General features: G+C 41.0%; 1 protein-coding gene and 1 long non-coding RNA gene across 3 annotated transcripts in view; both read left to right on the forward strand.

The window, feature by feature from the left end:
• The first annotated feature begins 3,129 nt into the window (after positions 1 to 3,129).
• On the forward strand, positions 3,130 to 12,550 carry LOC309816801. 2 transcript variants are annotated; one of them, XR_014296060.1, is made up of 3 exons: positions 3,130 to 3,304; positions 3,474 to 3,632; positions 12,022 to 12,550. It is a non-coding gene; the product is annotated as an uncharacterized lncRNA (long non-coding RNA). The 2 variants fall into 2 exon arrangements; XR_014296061.1 differs by lacking the exon at positions 12,022 to 12,550 and adding an exon at positions 9,300 to 11,037.
• Positions 12,551 to 15,208: 2,658 nt separating this feature from the next.
• LOC309817369 (acyl-coenzyme A synthetase ACSM1, mitochondrial) overlaps positions 15,209 to 17,034 on the forward strand; it is a 44,064-nt gene continuing 42,238 nt past the window's right edge. The window contains exon 1 of the mRNA XM_082645624.1: positions 15,209 to 15,244. The gene's annotated coding sequence lies outside the window, so the exon portion shown is untranslated. The remainder of the gene's footprint in view (positions 15,245 to 17,034) is intronic.

Below are 17,034 nucleotides of genomic sequence, written 5' to 3' on the forward strand. Positions count from 1 at the left end.
CTGGTGTTCTCTATCTCTTCTTTTTCTTTCTGCCTCTTAGTAAATCTCTTGCTTTATTGTCATAAAGTAGATCTATCATAAAAGATGTTTTTATGTCAAATTATGTATCAAAAGTCATGTACATTGTCCAAAAAGTAAAGATACAAAAATTTATTAATTGCTCTTGAATAACTAAAAACTCTTAAGCGTTTTGTATCTTATTCAAGCATTAGATATTTTACAGTGAGTTTGCTTCAGAATGTATAGTACAGTACTTAATTAAGTTCACTAATTGGCTTTTGAATTCTTTGCATTCCTCACTTTTAACAGTAATATTTTAATTCACCTTAAAGAATTAGGGCTTCCCTGGTGGCGCAGTGGTTGAGAGTCTGCCTGCTCGATGCAGGGGACACAGGTTCGTGCCCCGGTCCGGGAAGATCCCACATGCCGCGGAGCGCCTGGGCCCGTGAGCCATGGCCACTGAGCCTGCGCGTCGGAGCCTGTGCTCCGCAACGGGAGAGGCCACAACAGTGAGAGGCCCGCGTACCCAAAAAAAAAAAAAAAAGAATTAGTAGCATATAAAGATTTTAAGCAGAAATTCTGTCTTGAGCATTTCTGTTAGAATAGTTCTAATCTTTATTTTGAATTAATCATGTAGTAGATAAATTCATTGTCTATTGTGCTTTTCTAATTAGTCATTTGACCCCTGCTATTTTAAACACTACAAGTTGTTGTTTGGTCATCGTAATAATTTTCTTCCCAAATAATTTTAGATTTTTACTTACTTATTTTTTGGCAAAGTGCAAAACAAAAATTCAGTTGAATTTTTCAACTAGAAAAAATCTTAAGCATTTTAAGTAGTCACTGAATTATCAGGAAGCAAGGACTAAAAGAAAGCAGCCCTGTTAACTACTTAATACCACAGTGTTCTTGTTAGGCTATGTTCAACCCCATTCGTGGTCTCTTAAAACGTTGTGTTTGATTTTCCCAGTGATCGTCTGTGGGAGTTCTTTAACAAATTCCAGCTAATCAACAGAATAACATATTATGAGACACTTGGTTCCATTTTTACTCTACCAACTGTCAGTATAATAGGGGAGAGCTTTCATGAAACTCTGGCATTGAGTTTCAGGGTCTGGGTGTTGTCTTAACTGAAGCTAATTGGATGCCTTGGTCACCAGAAACTGTTCCATTTATATATAAAGATGCCAGTGGAGCTCCATCATACTGGTTTTTAGTGCAAATTCACCTGTATGCTTTTTTTTTTTTGCAGTACGCGGGCCTCTCACTGTTGTGGCCTCTCCCGTTGCGGAGCACAGGCTCTGGACGCGCAGGCTCAGCAGCCATGGCTCACGGGCCCAGGCGCTCCGTGGCATGTGGGATCTTCCTGGACCGGGGCACGAAGCCGTGTCCCCCTGCATCGGCAGGTGGACTCTCAACCACTGCGCCACCAGGGAAGCCCTCCAATCACATTTTTATATGCCACAGATAGGAGGTTTCTTTCTTCAGTTGTCAACTCCACATCCATCCCTGCTGCTTTCTTCATTGATTCCACCATTTTGTTGTATCGCTCAGCCTGCTTGGGCAGCTTTGCTTGGTGCACCGGATCCTCCCAATCATCCATAGTGGCGGCGGCTCCCGCAGGGTCTGCGGGCCTTCGATGGAAGGGGATAGCTTCTCCGACACTCTCCCACAATTTTTTAAATTTTGTTTGATTGTTTCCTTGGCTTTTCCTTGTTTTTTTCACGCCCCTCTTCACTAGAAGGGAGCTCTTTGGGTAGGGACATTTTGTCAATTACCATTTACTTCCCAGAACCAAAATAAGGTCTGGAACATATATGGTCAATGAGCGAATGCATGAATGAGTGAACACGGGGACGTGTATTCATTTTGTTACTCTCAGTGAAACATTTGTACCAGTGATTCCTGAACAATTGTGGGTCACATTTTCCTTGAGCGTAGTGTGCACATAAACACATGCGACTGTGCTGCAGACAGCATCAAATGCTCTATTTTCCCTATGAAAAATTGCACCTCAACCCATTAGGCTTAAATTGTCCAGGCTTCTTAGGCCAGAACATATGCATGCGTTTAAATGCTTTTGGGAAAAGGTGTGTGTGAAGTCGACTCAGCCCGGAGAATACTTTTAACCCTGAAAAACAAAGGAAGCCTTTCCACTGCTCCTTGAGGGAGCCTACAGACTGGTTGAGACCCACAACCAAAATTATTTTAGAATAAGGTCCATACTGCTCTCTCTGGCACCAGCAACACGCACCAGGGTATTGGGTTGCTATCCTCATGCCCACTGCCAATCTGGGGATGGTAGGTGGTCAGTTTGAAACATCACAGCCTTCTCTTATGTCAAAGCAGAAAATTCTTGCTTCACCAAGTCTTCCTCTGGTTGTGAAGTGATGGAAGTTACTATTTGAAGGTAATAAAATTGGTAACTTGTGGGACTGATGGAAGTTATTTCATCCATCTGCCATCTCTAAAGCACTTTTCATGGAAAACATCAGCCAAGGATACACGCAGTAAGTTAACAACAGGTATGCAGCTTCCTCTAGGTTTGCATTCTGACCCTGTCATGTGTCTGTCACCAAATGGCAACTTTTAAAATAAGCTCTCACGATCAAGATGGTGATGCTAGAGAAATTGTCTAGTATAAACTGAATTTCATATGTTTAAAAATGACCAGAAATGCTTTTTTAAAAATGAAGATGAAAGCGAAATGGAAAACTAGTGTAAAGAATGTGAAAATTTGGTTTCACCGAAATATTTTCATGGTTAAACACAATCATATGCCGTTTAGCATGTGTAAGTAGTAGTCTGTGTTTATGCGGCCAGTGCTTACAGCAGTAAAAATTATGCAAATACATGCATAAATTCTACGTTTCATTCAACACTCAAAAAACCCAAAGATTTCTTTGTTTTCCAGCCCCTGTGGGTAAGACACGGCCTGATAGAGGAAAGTCTTGGCTGGAGCGGTGCGCCAGCTGAGTGACCACCTCGCTGAGAATTTCCCAGGACGTTCCCAGAACGGCCAGGAGGGGGCGCGCGGTCACGGCTAACGGGCACGGGGCGGTTTCCCTCCATGCAGTGCGCAGCGAAGGCCGGCAGGGGGCGGGCGCACGCGTCTTCTCCGACCAAAGGCGCCTCAGGGCAGGGCGGGCCGGGTTCCCGCCCCACGGCCTAGGGCGCTGCATCCGCAGTGAGAACCGCAGCTCCCTTTCCAAACGTTCCGTGTCTGAGGGAGCGACTGCGGAGGCTCTGGACCAGCCGCCGTGCGTAGGAAGCTTCCTCAGCTGGCTGAGCGCTGAGCGGGGAGGTTTGTGCGGCTTCCCCGGGACCCTTGCGTTTTCTGGGCTGTTCCCGGTGTTTTATTTACTTTCTTTAAGAATGTTTGAACAAGGCTTATTGACTGAAGTATCCGTTGGTTGAGGGCTTGACGACTCTAAATCAGAGCTGCAGTGGCTTGTTTCCTTGTTTCTGTACAGATTCGAGGATGTTTCTGGGGAGAAATCCCAGCACGGGCTCAGAGGAAGTGGAGATTCCCTTCAGTGGGACGTGAACACACTCAATACTCAGTATCAGGACCTTCGAGGAGAATGAGCTGGGGACCCGCTTTCCGAGTCATGTTGGAACCAGAACTCCAGGTAAAAAGCGAAAACGCACTCCAGTGCATGCATGGTTTCACTAATTTTTAATGGCTCAAGTTTTCCAACAGCGTTGAAGTAGCTGAAAACTATGGAGAACCTGACAAGTAAGTGTAATAAAACTTACGTTATTTTAAACTTAAATATTTAGTATATACCCAAAGCAGAATTCATTATAATTTTACTTTACTGTCTTTATTAAAACCAAGGTCACTAATAATGTTTTAAGAATATACTTGTTAGCTTGTCTCCTTTTCAGTTGAGAGACTTGCTGTGTTTTATAATTTCTCATGATCTATGACGATCTTAAATAATTTTGAATGATTTCAGCTTACTAAAGCCTCATTCACAGGACCCCACTGTTACTTATTGTTAATTAAATGATCAAGCCCACATTACAATTGGTTAATATGGCACTAAGCAAAATCTGTGCATCAGTTTTAGAAGCAGCAGCATGATGGTGTTTTTAAATATGTGAACATGGATGCTTACCTTCATACATTTCCAATTTCTATGTTTTTCTTTTTTGCATATTTTCTTTTTTTTTGTTAAATTTATTTATTTTTATTTATTTTTGGCTGCGTTGGGTCTTCATTGCAGCGCGCGGACTTCTCATTATAGTGGCTTCTCTTGTTGCGGAGCATGGGTTCTAGGCATATGGGCTTCGGTAGCTGTGGCTCACAGGCTCTAGAGCGCAGGCTCAGTAGTTGTGGCACACGGGCTTAGTTGCTCCTAAGCATGTGGGATCTTCCTGGACCAGGGCTCGAACCTGTGTTCCCTGCATTGGCAGGCGAATTCTTAACCACTGCGCCACCGGGGAAGTCCCTCTTTTTTGCGTATTTTCTAATTCAGATACTATATTCATATGTCTTCCTACATTTTACATTCATCACCCATACATTCAAGGCTTGTTTCATTTGCTGTAAGAAAGGAGATAGGCCTTGTACTGAGCATGTGGCTTTATTTAATATCAGAATTGGTTTTTATATATCTTTATTAACTTTCAACTGAGTTGAAAATATCATCCTGTAATGACAAGTTACATATATAATCTAATCTCATTGCATCAGGATGATTTGATTTCATCATAGTGTATTTCTTCATTTGATATTTTATGTGTATGTACTTATTGAATATATGTATATTAGACATGAGACTATCCCACCAGTTCATCGAATTTGAAAAAGGAGAGGTATTTTTTCTTCTTATATTCTCAATATTTTCCGGGTCTAACCTAACTTCCTAGTGGCATTTAAAATTCCTTTTGAATTTTATTACATAAATAAGGGCCATATCTCCATCCATCATTAGCTATATGGTTAGGTGTATCAACAGTATAATAACCTATAATTCCTCTTAACTCAGAAACATTCTGAGCTTTCAGTATATTCTTATGATCTCCTAAGAAGTAAATTAGTTATTGCATGAAAATTATCAAAATCTAAGTCACTTAGATAAAATATTCTTTTATTCTTTGAATCGATTTTATCACTCGCTGGAAAACATTATTTAGTAAATTATGAGTTTGAATAATTCTTTTAAACCCTTCTGTTTTAGAAAAGACCATGGTGAAACACTGTACCTTTGGGGTAATCAATTCTGTTTATGTTCTATCAATGAGCCAAAGATGGCTCTGGTGTATTGGCGGGCTGGTACCCCCCGTTAGCTCAAAAGCCTCCTGGTGCTAAACTCAAATTTTTATACATTGAGTTTTTTAAAACATAGCCTCAGTAAGAGAGTCTTAGTCATTTACGTTGTTCCTGATTTTCATATCCCGTGAAACTGTGCCCAACATCTGCTAATTGTAGGTAAGTTCAACCCTGTAGCTCTGCAAGACCCCAAGCTACTGCTGCCCTTCTGAGTGCTCTGAGACTCCCAGCCTGGGTGCGCAGGGACCTAATTTAGGCACGTCAGCTTCCTCTCCAGTTCCCCTCTTCCCAGAGAGATGCCTGGTCGCCTTCTGCTTCTGGGTAGTAGCCATTGGAAGGTCTCCTGCTGTGATGGACGTCTCTTCATGCGAACCTTGTCAGAGTTGCCCACATGCAGCTTGTTGCATGTTACTGCCACCTCATGGTCACTTCTTTCTCCTTCAGCCTGAAACCCCTCAAACTCACTGTACATTCTGCCAATCTTTGAACCTCTCTTTGAATTGGAAATATTTGATTCTGTTTGTTACTGCTGAAAGGTATTCATGGGAACAAAATAAAAACAAGGATTATTCAGAACAACTGAGCCAGTCACAATGAATCACTTGGCTATTTGTTCCTTTTTTGAAAATGTTCAGCCATGGTGTGAAATACACTCTCTAAAATCTCAGTGTTGTCTACCATCCATGGTGACCAACTTTACAGAGACGCTTCAAAACCAGAAAACCACATAATTGTATAATACACAATATAATGCTGTATGCATGTATGTATGTATGTATTATTATTATTATTATTTTTTATTTTTTTTTTTTTGCGGTACGTGGGCCTCTCACTGTTGTGGCCTCTCCCGTTGCGGAGCACAGGCTCTGGACGCGCAGGCTCAGCGGCCATGGCTCACGGGCCCAGCCGCTCCGCGGCATGTGGGATCTTCCCAGACCGGGGCATGAACCCGTGTCCCCTGCATCGGCAGGCGGACTCTCAACCACTGTGCCACCAGGGAAGCCCCTATATATGTATTATTTTAACATAAAATAGGTAAAATGGATGTTTCTGTGAATTATATGTTATTGTGTAGTACTTGATCTAATGTATACATAATGGCAGCATAAATGCTAGTATTTAAATAAAACAAGGGTACAATAAGAGTAGTGTCAATTACTAGTTACTAACTAATAGTAGGAGTAAATATTCAATCATATGTAAAAAGAGAAAACAATGATTATTAAAAACTTACTTTTATAATAGATTTATTTTTAAAATTTAAATTAAATTAAAAAATTTTTTTTTGGCCGCACCACATGGCATGTGGGATCTTAGTTCCCTGATCAGGGATCAAACCTGTGCCCCCTGCAGTGGAAGCGTGGAGTCCTAACCACTGGACTGTCAGGGAATTCCCTATAACAGGTTTAGATTTGCGAAAAAAAAAATATTTTGAAGATAGTATTGAGAGTTTCCACATGCCTAAGACTCAGTTCGCCCTAATTGTGAATGTCATAACACTTGGTACATTGTCACAATTAATATCCAGAATTGATACAATATTATTAACTAAAGTCCACATTTTACTTAGATTTGCTTGGGTGGGTTTTAACTTTTTCTGTTCCAGGACCCAGCCCAGCTGGCACATTGTATTTAGTCATCATGTCTCCTTAGGCTCCACTTGGCTGTGACAGTTTCTCAGACTTGGCATATTTTTCATAATCTGGAAAGTTTTGAGGAGTATTGTTCATGTATTTTGTATAACAGTCCTAGTTTGTATATATCTTATGATATTTCAGATGTTTAGACTGGGGTTATTAGTTTTCTGGGGCAAGGAGGGGTGAAGATCAGGAGGCAAAATGTCACTCTTATCACTTCATCTCTAGGATGTTTACTTTCGAGATGACTTGTTGGTGTCGCCTTTAATCACCTGGCTGAGGCAGTGTTAGGCAGGTTTCTCCTCTGTCCATAGTGTACCTTCTCTTTGATTAAATCACTATATGCACATCATAAGGAGTGGGAAGTTATGTGTCTTGTCTTTGAGGACTGAGTATCTATGTAATCGTGCCGATTTTTTCTATATGGAAAACGTTTATTTCTCTCCATATGGACTCCTTGAAATTTCTTTTATGTTTTCTAGAATAGTGCAGTACTTCTTTATATGTTTTCTTGCTCAAATAGTTCCAGCTTTAGCCATTGGGTTCTCTTTCAGGTAGCTCCAGTGTCCTGCTTGTGCACCCCATCTTTGTTTTTTGTTGTTTTGTTTGTTGGTTTTTGAGAACTACCTTACTTCCTGGCACTAGGGAAAGTTGCTGTGCACTCACTTTGCATATCCTGCTTCAGTCTTAGTATCAGCCAGGTCTTCAAAGTGCCCTTGTTTCTCCTTTTGGAGAATGGTATTTAAAACCTAAATCAGGGAGTTCAGTGTGCTCATCACTACTAAGGTGTTCTTGATTCTTCGCCATCTCAGCAGACAGTGCAAAGAAGAGTGTGTCTATATACTAATCTATGTATATACACGTCACAACCACTGTCTGTATGAAACAAGTTTAATACATATGATGGCAAACATGAATTCATACAGATGACTCCACCTGTGACCTATTACTGTATGGATGATTCTAGCCTTTTCCATATAAGAGGGTGTGGAGACAAGGGAACCCTCTTACACTGTTGGTGGGAATTTAAACTGATACAGCCACTATGGAGAGCAGTATGGTAGTTCCTTAAAAAACTACAAATAGAACTACCATATGACCCAGCAATCCCACTCCTGGGCGTACACTCAGAGAAAACCATTATTCAAAAAGATACACGCACCCCAATATTCATTGCAGCACTATTTACAATAGCCAGGACATGGAAGCAACCTAAATGTCCATCGACAGAGGAATGGGTAAAGAAGATGTGGTACATGTATACAATGGAATATTACTCAGCCATAAACAGTGATGAAATTGTGTCATTTGCAGAGACGTGGATGGACCTAGAGACTGTCATACAAAATGAATTTAGTCAGAAAGAGAAAAACAAATACTGTATATTAACACATATATGTGGAATCTAGAAAAATGGTATAGATGATCTTATTTGCAAAACAGAAATAGAGACACAGATGTAGAGAACAAATGTATGGATACCAAGGAGGAAATGGGGGGCCTGGGATGAATTGGGAGATTGGAATTCACATACATACACTACTATTTATAAAACAGCTAACTAATAAGAACCTATAGTATAGCACAGGGAACTTTACTCAGTGGTCTGTGGTGACCTAAATGGGAAGAAAATCCAGAAAAGAGGGGATATATGTATATGTATGGCTGATTCACTTTGCTGTACAGCAGAAACTGACACAGCAGTGTAAAGCAACTATACTCCAATAAAAATAAATAAATAAAAGTTTAATTTGAAAAATGAACCAAATTACATTTGCAGTATAAAGCCAAAAAGTGGGGATTGGTCAAGCCTTGCCCTGAGCTTTCAGTTCAAGGAGAGAGATATTTAGGATTTCCCAGGTATCTCGTCTTGTCCATATAATTTCTTATATGCCCTTCATTCTTACGGAACCTGCAGTTTTATGGGGAAAGAAACTTGAATGTATATAATACAACAGTAAACTCACTGAGAACATAGTGAAAAGATGCCTAGTTCCTTTGTTCTCCATTTCTTCACGCTTAAGTGTCTACAAAGAGTCTTGTCATTCAGGGCAGGTCTAAAATATAGTGTATTAATAGAAAATTTGAGGTAAATTTCACAGTAAAAATAAGTTTGACTCCGTAAGTCATGCATACAGTGAATGGTAGACCCACAAACAGTGTTTCTTGGGCAGCTTTCAAGGGGCAAAAATCTTAGCTTTCAAATGAGGTAACTTTGTATCTTCCCCAAATTCTACTTTAAAGACTTGATTTTACCGTACATTTACTTAGATCTTTCTAACTAGCTCTATGAGAGAAATTTGATGCACATTTTTTTTCCAGTGAAAGAAAACTATCTTCACTGAGTCATGCATGTAGTGAATTCTTTTTTTTTTTTGCAGTACACGGACCTCTCACTGTTGTGGCCTCTCCCGTTGCGGAGCACAGGCTCCGGACGTGCAGACTCAGCGGCCATGGCTCACGGGCCCAGCCGCTCTGCGGCATGTGGGATCTTCCCGGACCGGGGCACGAACCCGTGTCCCCTGCATCGGCAGGTGGACTCTCAACCACTGCGCCACCAGGGAAGCCCATGTAGTGAATTCTTTAACAGAGTTGTAGCACTAGGTTTTCTAAGTCTCCGTTGACCTGAAAAAGCCTCACTTTTCAGCTGGGAAAATCTGTACCTTCTTTTCTGGTTAGAGGGAAAGTCTTGTTTCTCCATTAGATAAATAGTTGTTTGTGGTAAGCTGCTTAAAAATAATTGTATGGTTTTTCTGGAAAGCTTTTTTACTCAGAGTTTCATGCATACAGTGAATGTTAGGCCCAGAACACCAGTGTTTCCAAGATGGCTTTGAAGCTCAAAATCTTAGCTTTCAAACCAGGTAAGGATGTATCTTCCCCAGTTTTGCATTAAAGATTTGACTGAACCATATATTTATGTAGATGTTTCTTATAAGCTACTTACTTAGCTTTTAGAGAAATAATCCATGGCATTTTTGGAGTTATAACCCTCAAAAATTGTTTGTTTAAATTGAGGATTCCCTTTGTCTTGAAAAAGTCACCCCAAATGTGTAAATTTCAATTTGAAAATCACATGTGTTCAAAGTCTCTGTCTCTTGTCAATTTTGTGGCATCTTTGTAGTTTCTTGGGAACTCTGTAGAATGTTGCAAAGTTTTTTTGTTTTTTTTTGTTGCAGAGTTTTTAAGGACGGGGGCTTAGAAGTGAGGGTGAGAAGGGCAACTGGGATGGGAAAGAAAATAGGAGAACTTCAAATTATCTGTACTTTTTATTCATTCTTTAAAATTATTTTTGATATTTGTATGATGCACATAAATACATATGTATAATTTATAAATAAATAAACATGTATTAGGGGAGTGAGTTAAAAATATTTTAGTGAGGGGTGTATATATTTAGTCGGGATACCACTACCTTAGGGAATCACTGCACTGCTGAATGACTTTATTAACTTGAGAATAATATATTATAACTTGAAAACAAAACAAATGAACACACAAACAAAACAGAAACAGACTGATAGATACAGAGAACAAACTGGTGGTTGCCAGAGGGGATGAGTGTTGGTGAGGGATGAAAAAAACAGGTGAACAGAATTATAGGTACAAACTTCCAGATATAAAATAAATAAGTCACAGGGATGTAATGTACAGATAGGAGATGTAGTCAAAATATTGTAACAACTTTGGTGATTATGTTAACTGGTCTTATTATGTTGATCATTTTATCATTTTTTTCATCTTATCATTTTTTAAAATTAATAATTTATTTACTTGGCTGCGTTGGGTCTTCGTTGCTGCGCGTGGGCTTTCTCTAGATGCGGCGAGCGGGAGCTACTCTTTGTTGCGGTGCGCAGGCTTCTCATCGCGGTGGCTTCTCGTTGCAGAGCACGGGCTCTAGGCACGCGGGCTCAGTAGTTGTGACTCGCAGGCTCTAGAGCACAGGCTCAGTAGTTGTGGCACATGGGCTTAGTTGCTCTGCGGCATGTGGGATCTTCCCGGCTCAGGGTTCGAACCTGTGTCCCCTGCATTGGCAGGTGGATTCTTAACCACTGCACCACCGGGGAAATCCTGATTGCTTAATAATGTATAAAAATATCAGTTCACTGTTGTAAACCTGAAGCTAATACAATATTGTGTGTTAATTACAAATCAATAATAAAATAAAATAAAATATCCACCAGAATGTGAATATACTGTGATATACTCATCTCCCGGAGTCCACTAAAATTCACCAGAGTTTTATGTTTGTCCTAGTCAAGAAACATAGTCTGCTAATCAAATAGCAACACTTTTTACGAATCTGGATTTATCACTGTTGAAGGGAATATCATTTTTAACTGACACATTCCAAATTTTTTTTTGTATTTGAAGATTATTTATTTACATCTTTATTGCTTTGCAATGTTGTGTTAGTTTCTGATGTACAACAAAGTGAATCAGCTATATGTATACATATATCCCCATATCCCCTCCCTCTTGAGCCTCCTTCCCACCCTCCCCAAAATTTTAAATCTAGCAGATTGATCATTCTGACACTTTAAGTGTTACCTTTATCCTATAGTGAGAATGATTTTGATCACATCTCCTTACTCAATGCCCATCGTATGATCTCTTTACCTTCTCCAGGCTCCGGAATGAGTGATGTTGGGAACCCATACTTTTAGGGAAAATCTATGACTTACTTACCCAAAGTACAGAATCTACCTTTCTTCCCTTCACTCCATCTCCTTCTCCATTTGGCTTGTATATAGAAATCACAATATTAAGCCAGTACCTTTCAGATTGGCTTACTGTAACTACAGGCATACTCATTTTATTGTTTCACTTTATTGTGCTTCACAGATATTGTGGTTTTTACAAATTGAGGGGTTTGGGCAACCCTGCGTTGTTAGATGATGGTTAGCATTTTTTAGAAATAAAGTATTTTTAAATTAAGGTATGTACTTTTTGAAGGATCTTTTGCTACTGCACACAATAGATTACAGTATAGTGTAAGCATAACTTTTATATGCACTGGGAAACTGAGAAAATTTTTTTATATACACTGGGAAACTGAAAAAAATTTGTGAGACTCACTTAATTGCAATATTCGCTTTATTGCAGTGGTCTGGAACTGAACCTGCAATATCTCGAAGATGTGCCTGCACAAGGAAATCACGGACTCTTGTTTTTTCATGATGAGATAAAAATAGACTACCTCATCCTTCCTGTCGTTGTCTAGTTAAAGCCTTTAAGATGCCCCAGTAACCTTCAGAACCAAGAAGTAATGATTGTCAAGTCCCTGTGACCCAGTATATGTTGTGCATAACTTCCCTGGAAATCATTAGCTCTAGAGAATCCACAGACTAACTAATTTGTGTATGTGTTGGTGGCATAAGTTGCCCCCGGATTGCTGCAATTATCTGTAGATAGAAGGAGGGACTTACCCTGAAAAAGGATAGTCACCTCACTTGCATTCAATATTATTTCAACATCAGGTTCAAGTTGTGAAATGTCAGAGGGGGTGGTCATTATATCACATGATAAAAAGTTTGGACTTTATCTGGACAGTAATGAACTCAGTCAACAATTTATTTCTAAATGATTACCTTGGTAACCGAGTGGTAAATGTATTAAAGGAGAATTTGAGAAATGCTTAGAAGAAGAATTCCTTCTTCTTGGAACCTGGTAACTTAGTGACTAAGTAAGGCAGATAGGGTTAAGGGCAAGGAGGCACAGAAGTATGATGTCTAGGTGTTTGATAAGTAAACTGGGAGAGGTGGTTGTAAGACTCGGAGAGGAATAAGTTTGGAGGCAGGAACACAGAATTCAACTGTGGTCATGTTAATTTATCTACGCTGTCTATGAAATACTGAGGTTAGTGTGTATTTAGTAATCAGCTGGATAGTTAAGTTTGAACTCTGGGGGAAGTAAAGATTTTTAATGTGGTTAGGAAATTATTGAGAGAGAAAGAGGGAACAAATGGAATGAGAGAAACTGTTGGGTGTGCATGAGTCCTTGGAGAGCAACAATACTTTAATAGAATAAAGAGGAAGAGAATCCTATAATCAATATTGAGAAAGAAGACTCAGAAAAGGCAGGATGTGATAACAGAATGGTAGAAGAGAGCAATGAAAGGGCTGATTAACATTGCTGTTTAATTTTAGCTACCCTTAATTAAAACTTCAGTGCACCAAAAGAGCCAGTCTGCCTACAAAAGGAGAGAGAAAGGGGAGGAGTGAGCAGGGCAGGGGCATTTGCTCAGAAGAGCAGGTATATTTTCAGACTCTAAGATCCAGCTTTTGGGTGGAGTCATGACTTTTTTCAGTCATTCTTCTCTACTCACCCATGGGCACCATTCTATCGTCCACGTCCCTCCAGGGCCCAGCTACTCTGAAAAAAAGAGGGTCCTGGGAGAAGAGAAACCGAGACCCCTGGGGCTGTGAGCTGGATATAGAGCCTGTCCCACAATGGGTTTGGGAGCTCCAGATGTCCCAGCAAGCCCTGCAGAAGGTATGAGAGAATGTGATATCTGAAACGGGTAATGCAGAAAGGGCCCTACAGAGAACTAGGCTGATAGAATCTCTGCCATATTTTGATGCTACTATCTCCCCACACAGTTACCAGGACAATTGAGTCAGGAGAGGATTATAGAGAACTCATACCAGCTCTTAAATGCCCTAGACCAGAAGTGACTTGTGTCACTTCCACTTGCAGTTCCTTGTCCAAAAGTGGAATTCAATAGCCTCACCCTGACTACAGAAGAAGCTTGGACATAAGGGAGACGTGCACATGGAATCTTTAGAGAATTCTACTGTCTCTGAGGCACAAAGGGATAATAAACTCGCTCAGTGTCCCAGAGCTGGTAACGGATAAAAGCTAGACTGAAACCCAGGCTGCCCAGCCCCAGAGCCTGTCTTCTTGACCACAATGCTGGTATTACAATTCCACACTGGAGATCTACTGAGATCCAGAGGGCACCTTGTGCACTGTTCCTCCTGTCCCCATTCTTTTCTCAAAAGTGGCTGCCTCTTCTGCTTGAGTAACAGGGTGTTTTGTACTTCATAATATTTAGCTTACTATGGCCAGTCAACGAGCCCTGCCTTCTTGCTCCTCTTCATAAAATAAGAGTCTATCCTGAGCAAGGATTCACCGTGAATGCATCGGCCAGAAGGAGCAAGACCCACCCCTCAGAAGCCAGGCTTACCCCTCAGCCCTAGCAGGGGTGTTCTAGCTGTCTCCAGCAGTCTTTGGTGGTGGCTTTGAGCAGAGGTAATTTTCTCCCTGGTTCAAAGGAGGTTGGGAGGCAAAAGGTGCTGGGAAAGTTGCACCAGGATACTAGACATCCCCCATCCCCTTACAACTCCCCAACAAGGCTCTAGAAGAAAACGAACAGTACAAGCCACTACTTGTGACAATCTGGACTTATCCAGTGCAACATCAATGTCAACCCAGTGTCTACATGCCTGGCTGGGCCAGGCACGCTGCAGACTTTACCTTGTGCGAACCTTTCAAAGATCCCGTGGGACAAATCTTATTAACAACCACCCACTCCTCCACTTTTCAGATGAGAAGACAAAAGTCGAAGAGGTAAATGGCTTGCCATGAGCCATCTTATAAGTGTCTGTGCCAGCATTTAAGCTCAAGACTTTGGGATTCCAAAGACCCCGCATCTTGCCAGTACACCACACTGCTTCTCTTAGAATCCCACGTTAGTAAAAACAGCCAACATTGATTATGCCAAGCACTGTGCTATGTACGTTTCATGAATTATTTCATCTAATACTAACAATGACAACAACAAAGAGCAACCGTAGGAAATAGGTGTCACCGTTAGCACTCCCATCTCATAGATACGGAAACTGAAGTGTAGAAAAAGGAGGTCCATGAAAGTCAAAGAGAGCGTAAGCGGCAGACCTAACGCTTAAACCCAAATCTCTCTGCCTCGGATCACAGGCTTTAACTACTAGGCAACGCTGCCACCTGGAGACCTGGGACTGGGAGAGGGGAGCAGGTTAGCTACAGAGAACTTGTGAAAGTGCTCCATTTGGCTTTATCTGTTCATTCACACTGCAAGGCCTCCCTACCATAATTGGAGATTACGTTATATAGTTTTTCTAACTGATTTTCTCTCCATGAGGGCTTGTGATTGCTTTCTGACCTGTTATACGTGAGCATCTCCTCCCCCTTGTGAATCATTCAATTCCTGCCAAGTTCTCCACCCCAGCTGTGGCCAGGAACCAAGTTCTGTTGTGTGCACAGAGACAACTGAACTTCTGATCAGAGAGAACTGAACCGCAAAGTCCCCATCCAAGACCTAACCCCAGTGTTTCCTAAACAGTACCAGGTAAGGTGGAGGTGAATGACAGCTTCTTTGGCGGGGGTGGGGGGGTTGTGTTTATATGTGTGTGTTTATCTGCCACAGGGCAGTAAAGTATATACTCAACTTAAAATCTGAAGACCCAATTTCAAATTCTGGCAGTGCCACTTACAGACCTTGAGCATGTCTCTTAACTTCTCTGACACTTCTTTTCCTTTACTGCAAAATGAGGATGGTGATATCGAGAGAGAGGGCTCAATGGGAATATACATGTGATATGCCTAGCGCCGTGGCTGGCACATGGGTGATTGACTTAATGTTAGACAGCTCTGAATGTGGTGGGCTGTGGGAGGAGGGTACCGAGAGGGGTAGAAAAGACCCAGAAGTTAGACACTGGAAAGAAAACTCCATTATGCAGAAGTTTGTTCACAGTATATAAGGTGAATGCCTTTTATAAAAAATATCTTTTTAATATCTAACATGGAAGGGGTTGGCCTCAGAATTTGCTGGGAGTTAGAGGCACCTCAACATTTATTGAGCCCTTATTCTGTGTCAGACTCAGTGCTGGCAAAGTGATTTATATTGACTATCGTGCTAATCCTTGTGGAAGCCAGATAGTGGGTATTACTACTATGCCCTCAAGTTTGGAGACATGAATGGTGGTCAAGATCACTCAGCTGGTACCCAGTGGAGCCAAACCTGGCTCTGTAACTCTAGGATCCCCTATAACACGCTAAGGATGTTGCCTCATAAAATAAACAGCTTTTCAGTCCAAATGCTTGTGAAATCAAAGCTCTGTTGCAAGAACTCATCAAGGCACTGTGTACCAGTCATATGGGATTAGGGTCCATCTGATGACCTCGTTTTAACTTAATTACCTCTTTAAAGATTCTATCTCCAAATACAATCACATTCTGAGGTACTGAGGGTTAGCACTTCAACATATGAATTTTGAGGGGACACAATTCAGCCCATAATAAAGGATTAATTAATTTCCTCATTATTTCTCTTGGTGTTCTTTGGGTTTTTAGCCACTTATTAAGGGGTTGTTTGCACTGTCCTTGAGTATTTTAAGGACAGTCCTGCAGTGATGTAAACACCTGTGTATAAAAATAGCAACTGAGTCTGCTTTCTTGCTCTCCATGAGCTCATGCCTGTGGAGAGAGGTATATGTTGGAAAAAATAGCAGGAAAAGCAGGTTTTAGAACTAGCTCTGCTACTAAACTTGCCTTGAAACCTTGGGGAAATCCCTGTTCCTCTTGGGATGTTGGCCTAGAATGGGGGTTTTAAGCTCAAATGTCGACAAGAGCTGGATAGGTACAGTAAGTGCAGAAGCAAGTAGCTGTAGCAACATAGGGAGTAGTGGAAAGCCTGTTGAATTGGACAACATTCCATTTAATTTTCAGCTCCAACCAGTTGGTGCCAGGTTGAAATAAAGGCCCAGTGTTGCCAGGCCTTCTGAGTTTTTAAGAGAAATCTTCAATTCACATCTTAAACGAAATGTCCCAAATTTTAAATATTGGCAATTCAATTTTTTTCCTCCAAAGGATGAAGGTCAAACGTCTGGGCCAGCTGATTATCTTAGGGTCTTTCTTCCCTTAAGTGCTCTGATAAAGCAAAAGACAGTACGATTGATTGACAGGCACTAAAAAGGAAGGGGACATACTTTAGTTCATGTGGTCTAAGGATCCACACAGACAAGGAAACTCTAAGGGATGAAGCTTTCACATATCTGTCCTCTTTTCTGCAGACAGTAACAGGGTTCTGAGGGCAACATCAAAATTAATTGGGGTTAGGTTATTAGGAGTCTAAACAGG

Source organism: Mesoplodon mirus (genome assembly GCF_964341445.2).
Source record: "Mesoplodon mirus genome assembly, chromosome: 15".
Classification (NCBI taxonomy): domain Eukaryota; kingdom Metazoa; phylum Chordata; class Mammalia; order Artiodactyla; family Ziphiidae; genus Mesoplodon; species Mesoplodon mirus.